This window comes from Pyxicephalus adspersus, chromosome 1 (genome assembly GCF_032062135.1).
Source record: "Pyxicephalus adspersus chromosome 1, UCB_Pads_2.0, whole genome shotgun sequence".
Lineage (NCBI taxonomy): Eukaryota > Metazoa > Chordata > Amphibia > Anura > Pyxicephalidae > Pyxicephalus > Pyxicephalus adspersus.
The window spans coordinates 124,897,604-124,914,957 of NC_092858.1; the positions used below are offsets into that span (position 1 = coordinate 124,897,604).

Here is a 17,354-nt window from a genome sequence, read left to right on the forward strand (position 1 = left end):
TTTTTTTTTTTTACTTTTAGAATAATAAAGGCAACAATTTGTTTCACAGCTACATTTACCTTCTATCTATGAATTGTAGTGACTGAATAATATTTCTGAGATCCAGGGGATGATACTTACTTCAGAAATATTTTGTCTTTTGCTCAGAGAAACACAATGTTAGCAAAGTGCTGAAGCAAGGTGTAAACTTACTGGTAGGGATGTAAAGGGGGAAAGCACTGGGATCTATGCACAGAAAACTAGTAGCCCAAAATATTTAGCCTTAAGGAAATTAAGTTTGTAATTACTTGCATGTTTTTGTTTTTTTTATTAACCAAAATGATAAAGTTTTGTTTAAAGGTTTTATTTACCATACAGTGGAAATAATGGTGTATTTGCATGCTGATAGGTGAAGAAAACAGACCAAACCAAAAATACTTCTGCAGGTGCAGGCATCTTGTCGTCCTTTATAGTAACAATCTTATTCTGTACATGGATCCTACTGGTACCTGCCCTCGTTGATCCCAGGCCTAAGCTGTATGTTATCCGAATATCTGAGATGAATACAGAAATAGTAAAACGGGCTGGAATACTTACCGTTTTGTAGGATACGCTTCTGTATGCTGCCTCTAGGGCGGATGACGTATCCTAAGTGTAGGGAATTGGCCATGTGATCTCTGCTGAGGAAGAGAACCAGAGATCAAATTACATTGTTCCCTTTCAGCAGAGGCCATATTACCCATATTATGTTTAGGTGTTTGGTTAAGTGACAAGGGCAGAAAATAAAATGGAATGACATTTTTTTCCAGAAAAAGTAAGCACTTTATACCTATTTAACATTTATAATTATGTTCCCCAGCAGTGTTTATTAGCTTAATATATATATATTAGATGCCAAATCCTAATATATTAGATGCCAAATCCTATATCACAAGCATAGCAAAAAAGGACAACATTAAGGACTTTTCGAGCATGTATTACATATAAAGTATACTTTAAATTAAAACCCAACAAACTTTTAATACACAATCGTGTTAAAATACACACAAAAGCATCAGAAGTTAAAACTATACAAAAGCTTAGACTAAGCCTTAAAAGTAAGGATTTTATTTTATGTATACAAATTTGTCAACAACCCGAGTCCCTGGGCCTTTTTACCTTACTCACCTTAGGTACCTGAACATTTTCATATATTTAATATTTGAATTTCTTCACATTATACCTTTCAGCGTTTTTAGTCTTTCTTAACGTATTCTAATTTTTTTTCAGACAAATAGAGATTTAATTTAGCAGCAGTATTGGATACATGTATTATGATATGACATGAGTGAAACTTTCATATAACACAGCAGAATGATAAAGCTGAGAGTCAACATATACTTTAGGAGAGCTTTACTTACCTTTTGACACTATATTGTGAGGCACACAGAGAAAATAAAATTGATTTGTGTAAATTAGCAAAGGATTAGCATTCATAATCCTTAACATAATATTTAGCATAACATTCAAATATGATCAAGTTGTGTTGGCGAAGATTCAAGTATTTGATACATGCATAGTAAATGCAAATGATGTCTAGATCGCTCAACATCAGTGTTGTGACCTGTGAATCAATTTTAAAAGGATTTTTTTTTTTTTTGTAAATTAAAAAATATATTTAATTTTTACTTTTACACTTTTTTTACATTTTTTTAAACTTTTAGATTTTCAGCTCTGGGGTTTAGTGCTGGACCTTGGGTATCACTTACAGCTCGCTACATCTCAGCTTGGAGTCAAACAGCCACTGTCCCTCCGTCATTTTAAACTGGACCTGGTAGTCAAGTGGTTTAAACTAAACTCCAAGTACAGTAGCAAATGTGTTGGCTGTAATTATCATGACAGGGGAGAACAGAAGGATAACTGAACCAGTTTGCTGCTTCTGCTTTATTTCCCAGGTATGGCACTACCAGGTATGGTGGGTCTTAGGTAAGCTTAGCTGCAGTTGCAATTGTCCGCAAATAGCTCATAGTTCTGTGACAGTGCTTTCTGCCTGGGGTTCATGGATCACATGGCCAGCTGCACAAAGTAAATAATTCTAGTCAGATAAGATAAAACACGTACATGTAACACGGTATGTTTCCCTAAAACCTGCTACACTTTCATTACCCGAGTTTGTCCATGCAGTTCTGTATGTAGAGTCAAAACTGATCAATAACTTTATTAATTGCTTTTTAATTGGGTTAGATGGGATCTTTTTGTGTTCTAGCTAGTCTTCCTACAAGTTATTTACTTCCAGCAGCAAGGTATTTGCACCAAAGACACAAGGCAGCAGTATTACATTTGTGAACAGCACTTTATCAAGAACACAGTTTGCTTGACTGATTACAGATATGTTTTGTAATGTGTTGGGGGTTTAGATTTACTGAATGTTGTATACTATATTATTAGATTTGTTTTATAAAGCTGGAAAATACCCTAACAAATAAGGCCCGCTTGTTATTACACAATTAGGAATCAGGCAGGGGGTTATTGCAGATAGGTTATTTCAGAAGGAACATTTCTTGCCCCTATCAAACTTTACAAGTCACTCCTAGCTTTCCTTCCCTGTGTCGGGGATAAATGTCATACTGATACGGTCAATCAATATGGTCGAAGATTGTCACTAGGAAGAAGAAGAAAAGATCACAGAGCCCTGTATTGGAATGCAGATAGGTGAGTCGTACAGTGTTAGTGTTAGTTTAAATGCTGCAAAATTAATGTTGAATGTAGGTACCAATTACCCCAGCTCCCTGAAGCGAGAGGACTAATCACAATCCTTATGCTTCTATGTATTGTGCATATAGCAAATGAAAGGTAAAGTGAGAATTGCAGTAATACAATAATGGAGACACATTGCAATAGGGCATATTATGCATTTTAGATTGCTATAGTGCAGGAAAAAATGCAGATTTTTAAAAAGCAAAATTCCCCACAAGCATTTTTTTGCACGTTGTGTTGCACTTTCAGTCAAAAAATACCCACTCTATATTAGCCACTGATCATCCGGGAAATCTCATGCTAGTCCTCAAATGTGTTTTGGCAACGTGCATTAAGAAATACATTTTGATATGCATTGCTTCAATGCAAATGTCTAAATGCATTCTTAGAAACACCTAAGACTGAAATTTCCTGAATGTGAGATTTTATTGTGAGAATTAGATTTTCCAGCTTTGACACTTTTGGAAACAGACATGAAAAAAAAATGTAGACAACATTGTGTGAGCAAAGTCATTGCCCCTGATTCATCAATAAAATCCGCGCTCGCTGGAAGCGCGAAAGTACGCGCGGCCAGCGATCGCGGTTTACCGTGGTCCGGACTCGAGAGTGCTCGTCCACTCGCCTCCTCACTGCCAGCCGGACTCCAGCCTTCATAATAATGAGCAATAGGGGGCGCGAATCTGCCAATTAAGGCGATTAGATTTCAGCTGCGCAATTAAGGAGGATCTGTTAAGCTCAATGGTGAGATCATAGCAATTAATTAGCGCGACCTGCTCTCTGTTCTGTGCTTATTTAGCTCCGGCCGCAAGCTTTTTCTGTTGCTGAATAGCGCGATGGCGTACGATTTCGGATGGCGAATACGAATGCGCGAGCGATAATCCGATTCTGCTTGATGAATCAGGGGCATTGAGTCTTCTAACCTTCGACACCTAAACATGCACTCAACTAGTGGTAGTTCGTCAGTTCCAATTGGAGTCAATGCTCTTAGCCTAACAAATCAGGTGAAACTTTGCAGACTTAAGCCATCCAGTCATGTGGATAAAGCAACCAATAAACATGTTTTTTTTTTTTTATTTTCCTGCCTATCCTGTGATAGAGTATTATTTATAAAATTAATTTTCACCACTTTGAGAATGATAACCGATGACTAGCAGCATCGTTGTACTTCAAATATTTTGACCAGGATTCCTGGAACTCTCTAGCTTGCTGGTAAATGACTTGTTCATCCACATTAAGATAAGAAACAATGCCAATTTCTAGTCTTTAGTTAGCATTTAGGGGGAATAGTATATCTTCACAGTTGAATAAATATTTGTATCTGTAGTTATAACCAACCTTCCACCTCTACCTCATTCTTAGCTGTAAATATTGCAGATATTCACACTGGCATTTAAAATTTTTAGGGTTCAATAAATACAATGAAGTTATACATGCAAAAGCAGCATTTTACTATTAAAGTACAGTTTTTTAAAGTATTACCATAGTCAATGTAATGATTTTACAAAACAATCCGGCATGGAATATTCAATGTTAACAGCAAAGCAAGAATTTTCAAAAGTTCTTTAAAGCAGAACTTTGAAGCAAAAAAAAATTACACTTACCTTTACTTGCGCCGATCCATGTTCCATATGGTCCCGCGTTGTCCTGGTTTCTTGGTTCATCATGCTTATTGTTTTCTAATAACATTTAGAACATAAAAAATCTTTAGTTATTGAAGGCAATGCAGCAATTTAGGTTTCTTTCATTTTTTATAAACCATCCCCTCAAAAAATATATGTAAACAGACCTTGGGAAATTTCTCCATAATTTTAATTATATGGTACAGTGCGTATTTTCCTTCTAAAATATTCTCATATTCGCTTTTAGCCTTGGTCTAAGCAAACAAATTTTAACCTCAAAGACTCCCATAGAACAAGTACAGGAGATTGTCTAGTGGTTGTCTCATGACAGTAATATCTTTGTATCATATGACTTAATAGAAGCCATACATGAGATATATATAGTAGCATGATTAAGCAATCTAGCCCCAATTAACTTCTGCAATTTAATAGCATAGCAGAAACTATTGGCAGGTATTTTCACTTCTATTTCTTCATATACTTTGTAGGACTCGGAGATTATAATTGCATATCTGGGAAATTTTTAAGCATTTTTTTTCATTTAAGTGAGATTTTAGTAGCACTATCGAAAGTCTAAAATCAACTATTTAGACATGAGCTGTCTGTATTGGTAGCAGTTTTTTAAAGTTAATAAACCTTTTATTGTATATTTTAGGAAATAAAGAATTTAAAGACCTGAATCTGCACCTTTCTTATTCAGTCAAAAAAAATCTATTCTTTGCTATGAAGCAATTGGTGTAATTCTGGTGGTTTATTAACAAAATACCCCAGAGTCTCCAGCAGACACTTTGTCATTTTGTTGGAGCAGTTTAGAGTGGGCTGGCAGAGTGTGTGTAGATAAGAATTTATTATGTGGTGCTGCACAGTGCTGAATTTTAATGAGTTTCTGTGTGGTGGGCTACATGCTCTTTTGTACCCTTTTTAGGACCATTCTACCGCAATACCTGTAGTTGCTTTTTGGATGTTGCGCTCCCCTTATTAGTCTTTAAATTTAATTTACCGTAGAAATGGCTTTTTTCTACTAAACATGAATATGATGAATATTCTGGAAATAATTAGAAATTAGAATTAACATTGCATTCAACAAACTTCAAACAGTGTGCACCAAATGTGCTGCTCAATGTACATAGAAGTATTTAGTTGAAGAGTAGTGTTGTTGAATGTTGAACATGCATTATTTTATGAAATAAAGGAAATAATGTTTACAGAGGTAGGAAGGGGCATTTTATGTGACTTGGAAGGCAACATGGAAAAGACACAGCTTATTATTTCTTCAGGATACCTGATTGTGCTTGTGGTAATATGGAAACATAGAGGGTCATTATGGGTTAGTAGTTGTCCCTCTATGTAAGAAATGTAAGGTAGGAAATATCTAGGTAGAAGCTCAAATGGACTTTACATTATTTTAAAAAATATAGCTTTAGCCCTATAAGTTTTCTAGTTAAAAAGTAGCTTGTGGCACGGGATTTGCATGGGCATGGCATAGAGGTGCAAAGAACCAATAGTTTTTTTGGTAACCACAAATTAAGCTCTTCTCTATACAGAACATGTTTTTTATCTTTTATTCGTGAATAATATTAAAACGGTTTGCACACTGATAAGGAGACTGCAAAGCACCTCTGTTTTTACTCTGGGTAAAAGTATAAAGTTAGGAGAAAAAGAAAAGACAACCTCTTTCATTTCTAAGGTTTTCTGTATCAGAACATAAAAAGAAAAAGTAATGTTAGTGAATGCTATGATAAATGGGCCAATCAAAAATAAACTCCCCCACTAGCTGCCAAAACAAAAGTGTTCAGATGAAAACTAATTTTTTAAATAAAATTTGTAGAATGAAATTGTATGTATATCCCTTAATTACTGCAGTTGATCGTTGCATTTTCCTCATGTTTTCCTGCCTTAAATTTGTTTTTTTTGTTTTTTTTTAGCAAAAGAAGATTTCCAAAGGCCTGCATTATAACTGATATAAGATTGTTTTGCCTTAGACATTTTCCAGAAACTGGAAAATATAGGTACATGTAACTCCACAAACAAATCTACATGGTGGAAGAAGCCTCAAACGACAGCTCTACACAGAAGAATGGGGTGAACAAAATGTGAAAGACTCTATATCAAGAGATATTGCAGTATGTTGACCAATGAACTACTTGGTCTCTTAGTAATATTTAATTTCTATTTTTATAAAAGTGTGTTTTTAGTCTTCTGTTTTACACAAGTGCATTATGTTAAAGAAGTTCTGTTAAAATCTGAATCATACCCAGATACAGTGCAATATGTCTTAGAGGGAAAAGACACAATCTAGATGCAAAAATGTTTTGTTTATTTTGGTCTTCGGAAAGTAGAAATATGTAACCTGTCTCAGTGCTGCTAATTGATATTGTGATTGGATTGGGAAACTATAAACTGTGTATCCTTTTGTATCATTTACCAGCTCAGCATTGCCATCATATCACCGTCCTATCTCAAAATATATGCTGCAGCTTTATTTTTTACCTTGTTACTTAATATATATTTTTGTTACGTATATATGTGCAACATTGGGATCTAAGTGTACTTTACCAAAGGCTTTAATGTATGTTCTGTCTCCTGCTTCAGCAGTTACAACTGTATACATATATTGCACTGTAGTAACACACAGGACATTTTTGGGATCAAAATGTATGTTATTTTTGTATTCTTTGATTCTTTTCTGCTTTTTTTCTTATCAAACCTAAAGATTGAATATCTTTTATGGTAATCTATTTGACATTTTGATTAAGGAGGTATCTGTTAGCATGCTCGATGTTTTGTTGCTGCTAAAAGCTAGTACCCCTTTCCAGAGAAATAGAACAATCATTTAATTGCTGTACTAAGTCATATACAACAGCAAAGGTGGTTAGAAATGATTATTTCAAACGGCACTTTAAAGAACTGATATGTCTTACTTATAGCAGTCAGTTTTTCACTATGTAAGCAGCTTCAAGCAATTAGAAAAAAAGTAGGCTGTATTCTGATTAGTGGGTTACATTATTTGAATTACTGGTGTTTGCCTTATTAAATAATCCCACTTGAGTTAGTTTTAGTTTTAATTGCACAACCGTTACGTTTTTGTTATATCTTCACAAACCAAAAATCTAACTAGATTGATTTGTTTGTGTATAATTCTTACTACATTTATTCGAAGGGTAGTAAATAGACATAGATGATTGTACTGAGAAGTGCACTACTTACAAAGTTTTATTACTGTCCTGTAATGTGCTTTCACTAAGTAATATTATATGATTGCAGCGTGTGACAATGATATGGGAGGGTATGATCCTATTAGCTTTTGGTTGTAAATAGGAGACTTCCTGCTGTGTATGGTATTGACCAGTTGTTATCTGCACTAGTTACCACCTTCAGTCAATAGGAGCACATTTGTTGGGTACTTAGTAAGTTAGTTGATTTGTACACTAGTTGCAATACATAATGCTAACCTCCTGTCAGCTCTATAGAAAACATAGCAAACTTGCTCTACTTGCAGCTTTGTCTCTAAGTGCAATCACAAATACAAAGTCAAAGCACATTACAGCAGGGGTCCCCAACCCCCAGTCTATGGGTTGCGGACATCTTACAGGTGGTACCATTTCCCCGGACCAAGTCTCCTGTACAGATCACAGGCTCGGGGCCCTGGGCAGGTTGTGTTTCTGGTCTGAGCCTGCGATGGGAGAGTGGGCGGGTTCTGGCAATATAATGTCATTCAGGGGGAGTTTCTTCCCGTTTGAGTGACACAGTCCGTAGATTCAATGGTCCGTGAGCTCGAAAAGGTTGGAGACCACTGCATTACAGGACATAATCATTTACGTCTATTTATTATCTTTTAAGTTTGTCAATGTATATCTGCCTGTCTCTAGTTATCTTTCAAGTGCATTTATCCATTTTATTTCACACAGAATGAATAAACAAGAACTTTACTAAATTTACTGTTTGAACTGTTGGTACATTGAGTGACAATACATTATTTTTCTAGGACTGCACAATTCCTTAGTTTGGTACCAGGAAATATAGGCAAATCACCCTTCTTTTTTATCTCTAAAAATTTGAATTGAGATAGAAGATTGTTTGCTCAACAAACTCTGTCTCATTTAATTTGACCCTATGGTTACACTAACAAGTAAATCTCTTTGCTATTGCTACTAGTTAGCATTCCCTTTATGTGCAAAACACTAAAACCAATAACCTGTTAATAGGATGATTATCAAATGGGTTGAATCTCCCAGTAGCCTAGAGATTTGATCGCCTATGTAACCTTAGCCTTAAGAAAATGCAAACAGGTGGTGTTTTACCCACAGCTTTATCACTATTTCTCCAAGTCAGAGCACAACAAAAAGCAAAACTGCTGCTTCTAAGACTCAAATAGACAATTATTACCAGCCACAAACAAGAGCTGTACTAGCTGTACAAACAAGAGAGCATTCAAAAATCACTGCATTTACTTTTTCTTTTATAGAAACACAGTGAGAGTTTATGTGGATTTTAAGCGTATGTTGTAATATTTCTGACTATCAGGAATCAAACATAGAAAATCAAAACCAAACATAATCATGCTCACATGCAAATACCTTGTGAACGCAGATATGATCTCAAATATGTTTGCCAATCTACAGTACACAACAAACATTTTTGTGAATTAAAATATGGTTGTGGGAGCCACATCTTTTTGGTTTTAAAAAAGATGCTTTGTGAACAACTGAACACCCAGAAGTAGATTTGTCTTTTAATATATAGAACTAGAGGTCTAGAGACTGAAGCAAGTTATATGGAAACTTAAAGCGGAAGTAAACTAGGGAAAAAAAAACTCACCTTTATCTATGAAGATCCATTGATCCCTTGGAGGTTTCCTGGATCGGGTCTCGTCCCTGTGTCCTCCTTCGTTCTGGTGCGGAGGAATTGCTGGGGCCGCCATTTTCTTTTCCCTTCTTTTTACGTCACCTGATCTCGCACTGCATAGATCGGGTGACATAGATGGGGGGAAGAAAAGGCCATCTCACTGCAAATGCGTGAGATCAGCATTTTTTTTTTATCCTATTGAAGAAAAAAAATCCTTTTGCACATGCCTGAGATCGGGTTAGCGCAGAGGGAGCAACCAGAAATCTGGGATCCATGACGTATATAGCCCGGGAGGCTCTGCGCTCCCATTCTGTCTTGATGGCTGCGGTGATCAAGACAGAAGGGGAGGGTCTTAGGGTTTTAAACCCCCTCCCCCCCAAAAAAAAAATGTCATTTTTTACCTTAATAAAAATGGTGGCCTGCCCTTTTATGTAGGGTAAAAATTTTAGTTTAGTTCCAATTTAAGTTTTAGCTTTTTTCTTTTTTTTAATAAACACTTGACCATCATAAAGACTACATTAAGTCAGCTCAGTAATATCTGCTGTTTTACCAAACTATTAATGAGCACCTATTGGGACAACCGAGAAAGGCTTAATATTCAATGTTTTATCAGGTGGTTTTCTAGTCAGCCTTTTATAGAGAGTATCGTTTCTACTGTTATATTAAATTTTTTTTTATTTTTGAAACCAGTCTCTGTTATGGATGTAAACATTGGTTGATAAATACATTTGCCAAATAAGAGAACAAAGCAATTTAAAGGGATTTTGTGAGCATATAAATGTGGAAGCTGCCATTGCTGTGGTTTGTAACAGAACAGGCTTCAGGGCTGCCTTTCTTAACCTGACTTAACTACTTAGTGAGTCACTGGAATAGGCAAGTATTGAAGTCCATCCCCTTGCCTTGCATGCTTGTTCTATGCCACATATAGATGATAAACTCAGAACTACAAGTTGAAAAATTAGGGCAGCATTGGTTTCACTAAACTCTCTAACTTGTAGCAGGTTAAAGTATTGGTTTATTTGCTCCTAAACTACTTTTGTTTGACAGCTAAATCTGTCAAATACTAAAATATAAACTGTCAAATTTAGTTTCAGGACATGCCACTTGGTAGCAAGATAGAAGTATAAACTGAAATCCTTTTCTAATGACAATTTAAGTGCAAGAACAAGAAGAATTTGGTTTATCCTCAAGTATAAACATGAGAAGTTGCTTTAAAATAAAAAAAAGTATTTTTGAGTACCCTGCTGTTTAGACTTTTTATGTTAACCTTTTGTTATGTATATGAACTTTGTTACTGAAGGTGTTGGGGGCTGATATGGTTTACACTGTGGCACATTTCACTTTCTGATTCAGGTGCAATTGCAGCTCATTTGAATAAAGTAGAGCAGAATTAAGATAGGATGCTGTCTTATTTTATACTCCAATTGAAAAATTGCCTCTTTGTATGGCAGAAGGCTAAAGTATTCCACCGATTAATAAAAAAATTTTGCTTGTGTTGGTAGTTTAAAGTCTTTGAACTTTTATGACTGAAAACCATTTGTTTCTCCAACATCCTGACATTGTAGGCATGGGCCAGTTAGTTCTTGTCGCTCTTTAAAAACAGTTCTCGACCAATAGGACAGTAAGGTGAATGTTGAATACTTCCTTCTACATACAGGCCTATCAATTTCTGCTAAGTGAAGTTGCATTTAGATACCAAAATATGTCCACATATGTTCCACATTTTATGCAGATAACATGGATGCTCTAGATTGTTCTCACATCTTTTTATGAAGTATTACTGCAATCTGGTTTGGCTGGAGATTTTTGCCTCTATGTGAAGCGACATCCTGATTCCTGTAATCATTTTGAACTCATTAGAACCTGGATCTCAGTAATCAGCTCTGAACAGCTGCCCACAGCATATAAGATTTCTTGCATTTAGCACTCATTTACAAGACGTGAGTCCATCCATAATGTATTTCAGAGAGTTTGCAACTTCTAGATTCATTTCAAAATATAGGAGGAAATGTGTGAGCCATTCCTCACATCAAACCATTACTAGAGTTTAATTGTAACCTTGTAAACTTAGAGCCATCTATCTGCTGACTTGTCACTAGTTTTGTACTGTAGTATTCTTAGCACTTGCTATCTGGATTGTCCACAAGGTAGTCATTTTTGTGGAATGTTTTTTCCCCACTGTGCATGCTGTCATCTAACTTTTATAGTGAACTCAGACTTCTGAGCACAAATGAAATATCTGACATTACGTCATACATGGCCAAGAAATTACAAGTGTGTTTTTATGTCCTTCCTGTATTTTATAGTTTACATGTTTTGAAGAGTATAAATCCCCTCCCCGTGGATGGATGTCACAACAACTACACGGATCTGCTATTCTCAGCAGCTCTGCCTCCTGTCATAACACTGCCACTAGCTACACAGAGCAGTGTAAAGAGAGCCGCTGGCGCTTTTGCTGCCTGCGCTTCTGCCTTCTGTCATCTGTGGCCCCCAACTCACCGGCAATGGACTGGCACCAGTCCTCTCCCTGGGGGTTGGGGACCTCTGTTATACAGGACTCCTGCTGCTTGTTTTTGCGGGCAATTCAGACACAGGATAATGATTGTGGGAATTATTTATATTTCAATAACCTTTAGCTGGGTGTATATGCAATAATTCAAATCTAATTGTAAAGTGTACTAATCTTATATATATATATATATAGTAATATGATAACTGTACCCGCTCTAATGAAACTGGGAAAAACAGACTTCATGGTGAGGTTTATTCACAATAAAAACCATTAGCCTTTCCCCAGGAAATCATTCATAATACTTGACAGTTAACAGCTAAATGCCTCTGCATGATATCAGATGTTGAACTGATACCACCAATTTATATTTAGTCCCCACAGCTGTTCTTTTTTTGTAGTTAAATCAACCTAACCATTTAAACCTGCTTTGTTTAATTTAAAAATAATATTTGTGAATGTGTACAGGGTAGGTTACATTACTAGTTAATAGAATGCAGAATCCTGCAGCCATCCACCGTTCATCAATGTTAAATGTAAATGAAACAAGCAAGATATTGCAATACCAATAAAATGCCGACTACCGAACACTATACTATGACCAGGGCATTTCATAGATGCTTTGTAATTAAAGATGTGCTTAATTGCCTAGTTAAAAAAAAGTCTGGATTAACAATTACATAGTGATGACCTTCTTTCTGTAACAAGTGAAAAGGACAATTTCACGTTAACAGGAACTCTGGCAGAAATAAATGCTGCATCAAGATGTAACCTGTGTTATAGGACTATAAACTATAACAGTTCCTGTCAAGCCTGCAGATATTAACAAGATTAATGGTAAATTACATTCATCAACCTCAAAGCATGAGTAAATCCGAACTAAAATGCTATTTATATATCATCTATCTGTACTCTCTCCAGTATCCCTGTAAAAAAATTCCTTCATAATGAATCAATGGCTGGAATGGTTACTTATCACAATGCCTGACCATTAACAAATTTAGTTTTCAGACACAGGATAACCCAGTTTTTTGGTAAGCACCATTTCTATGGCTGTAATTTTTTTGACAAATAGAGATGCTTTTAAATGGTGTTTTTTGCTTTTTGCACTATAAATGGGTAATTGTCAATGTGCAGAAACCTGTAACCCAGAATATAAAATTAGAATCAGAATAGACAGATTTTCAACTGTCTAATAACTAAAAAAAATGATTTTGGCTTTTTATGGGTAAATATATATTTTTTTTCAGCTTTACATGAAAAATATGATATAGTGTACAAAAAGGAAACAAAGTGCAAATGGCAAAATTAGAACAACAAACAAAGGCTCAATTACAAAGGTCAGGAGTGGAGAAAGACAAAACAAAAAACATTAGAATAACACAGAATAATATTGTCCATCATGGGTCATTATGTCATTGTATTTATATCTCAAGACCAACAATAAAAATTGTAACATAATAGGTAAGAGCCCGAATGAGCCTTTTTCTTACAACATGTGTGGTAATAATATGAATGGGGTAAAGAAGTGTGGGACTTGGGAGGAAAGGACAATGTGGGAAGAAGGGTAAGTGAAAAGATTCTTTATGGGAACATTGGATCTAAAAAGGGCTGGAGAAAGGAATGGCAGAGCCTAGTTTAGATTTTAATGCAGAGGAGGAGCTAAACTGCTCCCAGCATGCCCAACGTGAGCTAAATTTGTCCATACAAACATTATCGAACACTGATTTCTTCCATCCTCATGGTAGAGTTCACCTTGACAACCCAATGAGCAAGGGAGAGGGCAGAGGTATGCTTCCAGTATAGTGGTATAAGTTGGCGGGCAGCCGCCAACAGATGACAATGTATAGTTTTCTTATAGTACCCAGGTGGGTTAGGCATTATAGAGAGCAGAGCTACCTTTGGGGAAGGAGTCAGGGGAACACCATGTAAATCTGAACAAATGGTAAACACTTTATCCCCAAACAGTTGCAGAGTTGGGCATGACCACCAGATGTGGTGTAGTCTCCCTCCTCAATTCCCCATCCTCTGCAAACTCCAGGAGCAGAGGGGAACATACGATGGAGAGAATCAGGATCTCTATACCATCGTAATAGATTTTTCACTTTTTTTCTAAATTTTTTCGTTCATAGGCTGACAGCCAGTCCGACGCCTCAATCTCGTATCCCAGATCCCTATCCCATATAGGAACAAATTTAGATGTGGCTGAATCATATTGCCCAATAAGAATATGATAAATTAAGGAAACCAGGTGCTGGGGAGGTGCAAATTGGGTACAGAGTTTCTCAAACTCAGGGGCCTACGTAGGTTGGTTGACAGATGCAGAGATTTACCAAAATTCGATAATTACTTTGAAGTCAACCAAGATAACATCATATAGCGCAGCGCTGTACAAAGTCGATAGTCATGTCCCAAACTGTCCCTCAAAGGAGCTCACTATCTAATGTCCCCACCATAGTCATATGTCATCTAAGGTCAATTTTGAGAGAAATGCAGTAAGGTTTATTGGCTGTTTTTTGGGATGTGGGAGGAAACCGGAGTACCTGGAGGAAATCCACGCAGAACCTACAAACTCCATGCAGATAGTGTCCTGACCAAGATTTGAACCTGGGACCTAGCGCTGCAAAGGCAGCAGTGTTACCTTTGAGCCACCCTGCCACCCGAGTCAGCTGGGATGAAGTTACCCTGGGTTGGATCCAGGAAGTGTCTGGCTTGACGCCAATTTTCCCTTGTAAATCCTGCTAACTTGGCTTGGTTCAGTCCATAAGGGAAGGGGGGGATTGTCAAACAAGGGGCGAGAGGAGAGGGAATTGAAGAAAGAGAAAGGCGATCCCTAATAAGGCACCAGATCCTCAGAGTAGCAGAGGTGAGGGGGTATTGAAAGGATTGTGGAGTGTCTAAAGGAGCCCAAGCCACCACTCTTAGGTTCAGGGGGGAGAGATCCTGTTCCAGTAGATGTTTCGCATTCCGGTTTCAATTGCCATTCTACCACCCTGGTAAGCAAGGCAGCTCATTAATAGCCCGAGAGCGCAATGATTGAAAAAACATTTTTTTCAGATTGGATCCCATTTACCAAAATTATGGCCGCTGGCATGGGATATAGACTCCATACTGATCTGTTGTAAAGTCAAATCTAAAAATTGCCATTAACCCCGTCGAAGGCCTTTTCTGCATCTATGGAGATTAGGCAAGCTGGGATTTTGTGGTTCTGGATGTAAGAGATGAGATGTATGGTCCGGGTAGTATTATCCCTTGACTCCCAGCCCTGGATAAAACCCACTTGGTCTTTTTGTATCAACGAGGGGAGCAGAGGGGCTAGCCGAGTAGATAAAGTTTTAGCGTATAATTTTATATCAACGTTAAGTAGTGCAATAGGGTTATAATTCCCACAGTATGCCGCGTCCTTCCCTAATTTGGGCAAAACAGCTATGTTTGCTAGGAGCATATCAGGAAAATGGGTGATCTCCGTCCCCTGCGTTAAATGCTTTGGTCATGATAAGCAATAGTTGGGAAGCTAAAACCTTATAAAATCGGGGAGTGAAGCCATCTGGACCAGGACATTTACTGGATTGGAGAGATTTATTAGCACCCAAGAGTTCTTCTGATCTCAAAGGGGTGTCTAACTGAGCAGAGGTGGAGTCATCTAAAGTGGGGAGCACAGTCTCTTGTAAGAGTAAATGATCTCGGATGAGGAGTGGAGGGAAGAAGGCGCCTGTAAAGGGCATAGGTTGTACAGTTTAGCGTAGAAGGTCTCAAATTCCCTAGCAATGTCTCTGTTGCCGTGCACCCAAGCTACCCCTGAGGTAATAAATTGGATGGAGGAATTTGGGGGGTCCAGGATAGATAGTGAGATGTCTACCACATTTATTTGCAAATTCGTAGTAGTGTCTTCTCGCTTTATCTCTAGCTATCATAGATTGAGAGTCTAAAATTCGCAGTAGCTTACGTCGTGTGTTAGAGAGATCCACTAGGATCCATGTTTATGGATAGCCTCCAAGTCCACTATTTAGGCCACGAGGTGTTGAATTTGAGTAGATCTAGCTTTTTTCAAATGAGAGCCATGTGAGGCTCTTTTCTGAGGAACACATTTTAAGGCTTTCCATTGGGTGATGGGGTGTGTGGTGTCCTGTTCATGTACCAGGTTAAAGGTAGCAATGGTCCCGTTAATCTCAGCCAAGCAGACTGAGTGACCTAAGAGGTTATCATTGAGTCTTCATGTACCTCTGGTGCCTCTAGAAGGCACGAAATACCACATTCTAAATGTACAAGGGCATGGTCAGACCATACCCTCAAACCAATTCTGGATCTGGGTTGAAAATCCAGCAGAGCTTGTGCATTGAATTGTGGATTCAAAACATTTGCTAGCAAATGACTGATGAAATCTATTCCAGGTTTGCCGGATCACCCAGCTTCACTGATGAACGTGTATTCCCTCCAGCCTGAGAGAGCTTTATTAAATCAGGCCCCTTGTGGGAAAAGATGCAGCAAAATCTGTGAGGCTTCCAATGGTTATGATCTTTAAATGCTACTAGAAATCTGGACACTTCCAAGTGTGTCCTCCACAGTTTTTGAAAGTATGAGTTGAATATGTTGCATAGCATGAAAATTCCAAGGCCTTCTCTTGCCTTCTTGGTCAGACCTAGAACCTTTCAGCACTCTTTTTTGATGCTGTTTCTTGGTATCAGTCTTCATTGTTTACTGAAAATAAATATATAAGCTGTGACAGTTTTCTGTCTGTTTGGCTTTAAAGTGTTTCTGCCAAACAATGTACCCTGCACCAATTACAATTAGTAAAACAAATATATTGTGCTCTTATCAACACAACATATTATATAGGTTACAATCTATGAATACATTTTAAATCCAAAAAACTGTAAAATAATACTAACAAACAAAATAAATATTTACTGGAAATACACTCTAGTCTCCCTTTAAAGTTCATGCATTAGGACTTGTCCCATAAGGACAGATGGAGAATCATACACTATCACTAATTACTCATGGTTGTCTAAAAGCACTTTCAGGTTTTTTTAAAGATAAAAATAAACAAGGACAGAATAAATCAAGCAGCAGTTAGTTGTAGAAAGAAACACTAGTAGACTTTTGTTGTCAACCAGTTATAACTCTTGAAACTATGACCTTTTTACGATAGCCAATAGTATGGTTTCAAACAAAACTTGATGAAACAACACAGCTGTCTTTTATTCAGAAAGATTGTAGAAAAATTGTGCATAGCAAATCTTTTGCAGATATTTTTTGCCAAAAACATTAAGTCTGCAAACAGCAACATAAAGAGCACATTTCCTCCACCTGGAAGGATCTCTGGGTGTATTTGTTAAATTATGTAATGTATTATATTTTCCACAGAAACAAATTCACTACCGATTATGGAAAGTCATCAACATGTCCGCTGCCTTTTGTCTGTGTTCCTTTTTGTTTTTCTTTATTTTGCAAATAGCCAAAGCAGAAGTGTCAATCTAGGTTCTCATTTACCTAGGTCATTGTAAAGTAATGAGTGTCAGGAACATACTCCTTTGTACAGTATCCCATACAGAGCTGGAATGTAGGAGAAACTCATCACAAACCTTCCAATAAACTACAGGTAGTCCCCAAGGGACATACGATATAGAGACTGTAGGTTTGTTCTTAAGTTGATATTGTATGCA

The 17,354-nt window shown here is 37.1% G+C and overlaps 1 protein-coding gene across 1 annotated transcript in view; it reads left to right on the forward strand.

Annotated features, from left to right (window-relative positions):
- The window catches only part of LOC140340909 (potassium voltage-gated channel subfamily A member 3), a 31,363-nt gene extending 23,095 nt beyond the window's left edge, over positions 1-8,268 (forward strand). The window contains exon 2 of the mRNA XM_072426352.1: positions 6,260-8,268. The gene's annotated coding sequence lies outside the window, so the exon portion shown is untranslated. The remainder of the gene's footprint in view (positions 1-6,259) is intronic.
- The last annotated feature ends 9,086 nt before the right edge of the window (positions 8,269-17,354 follow it).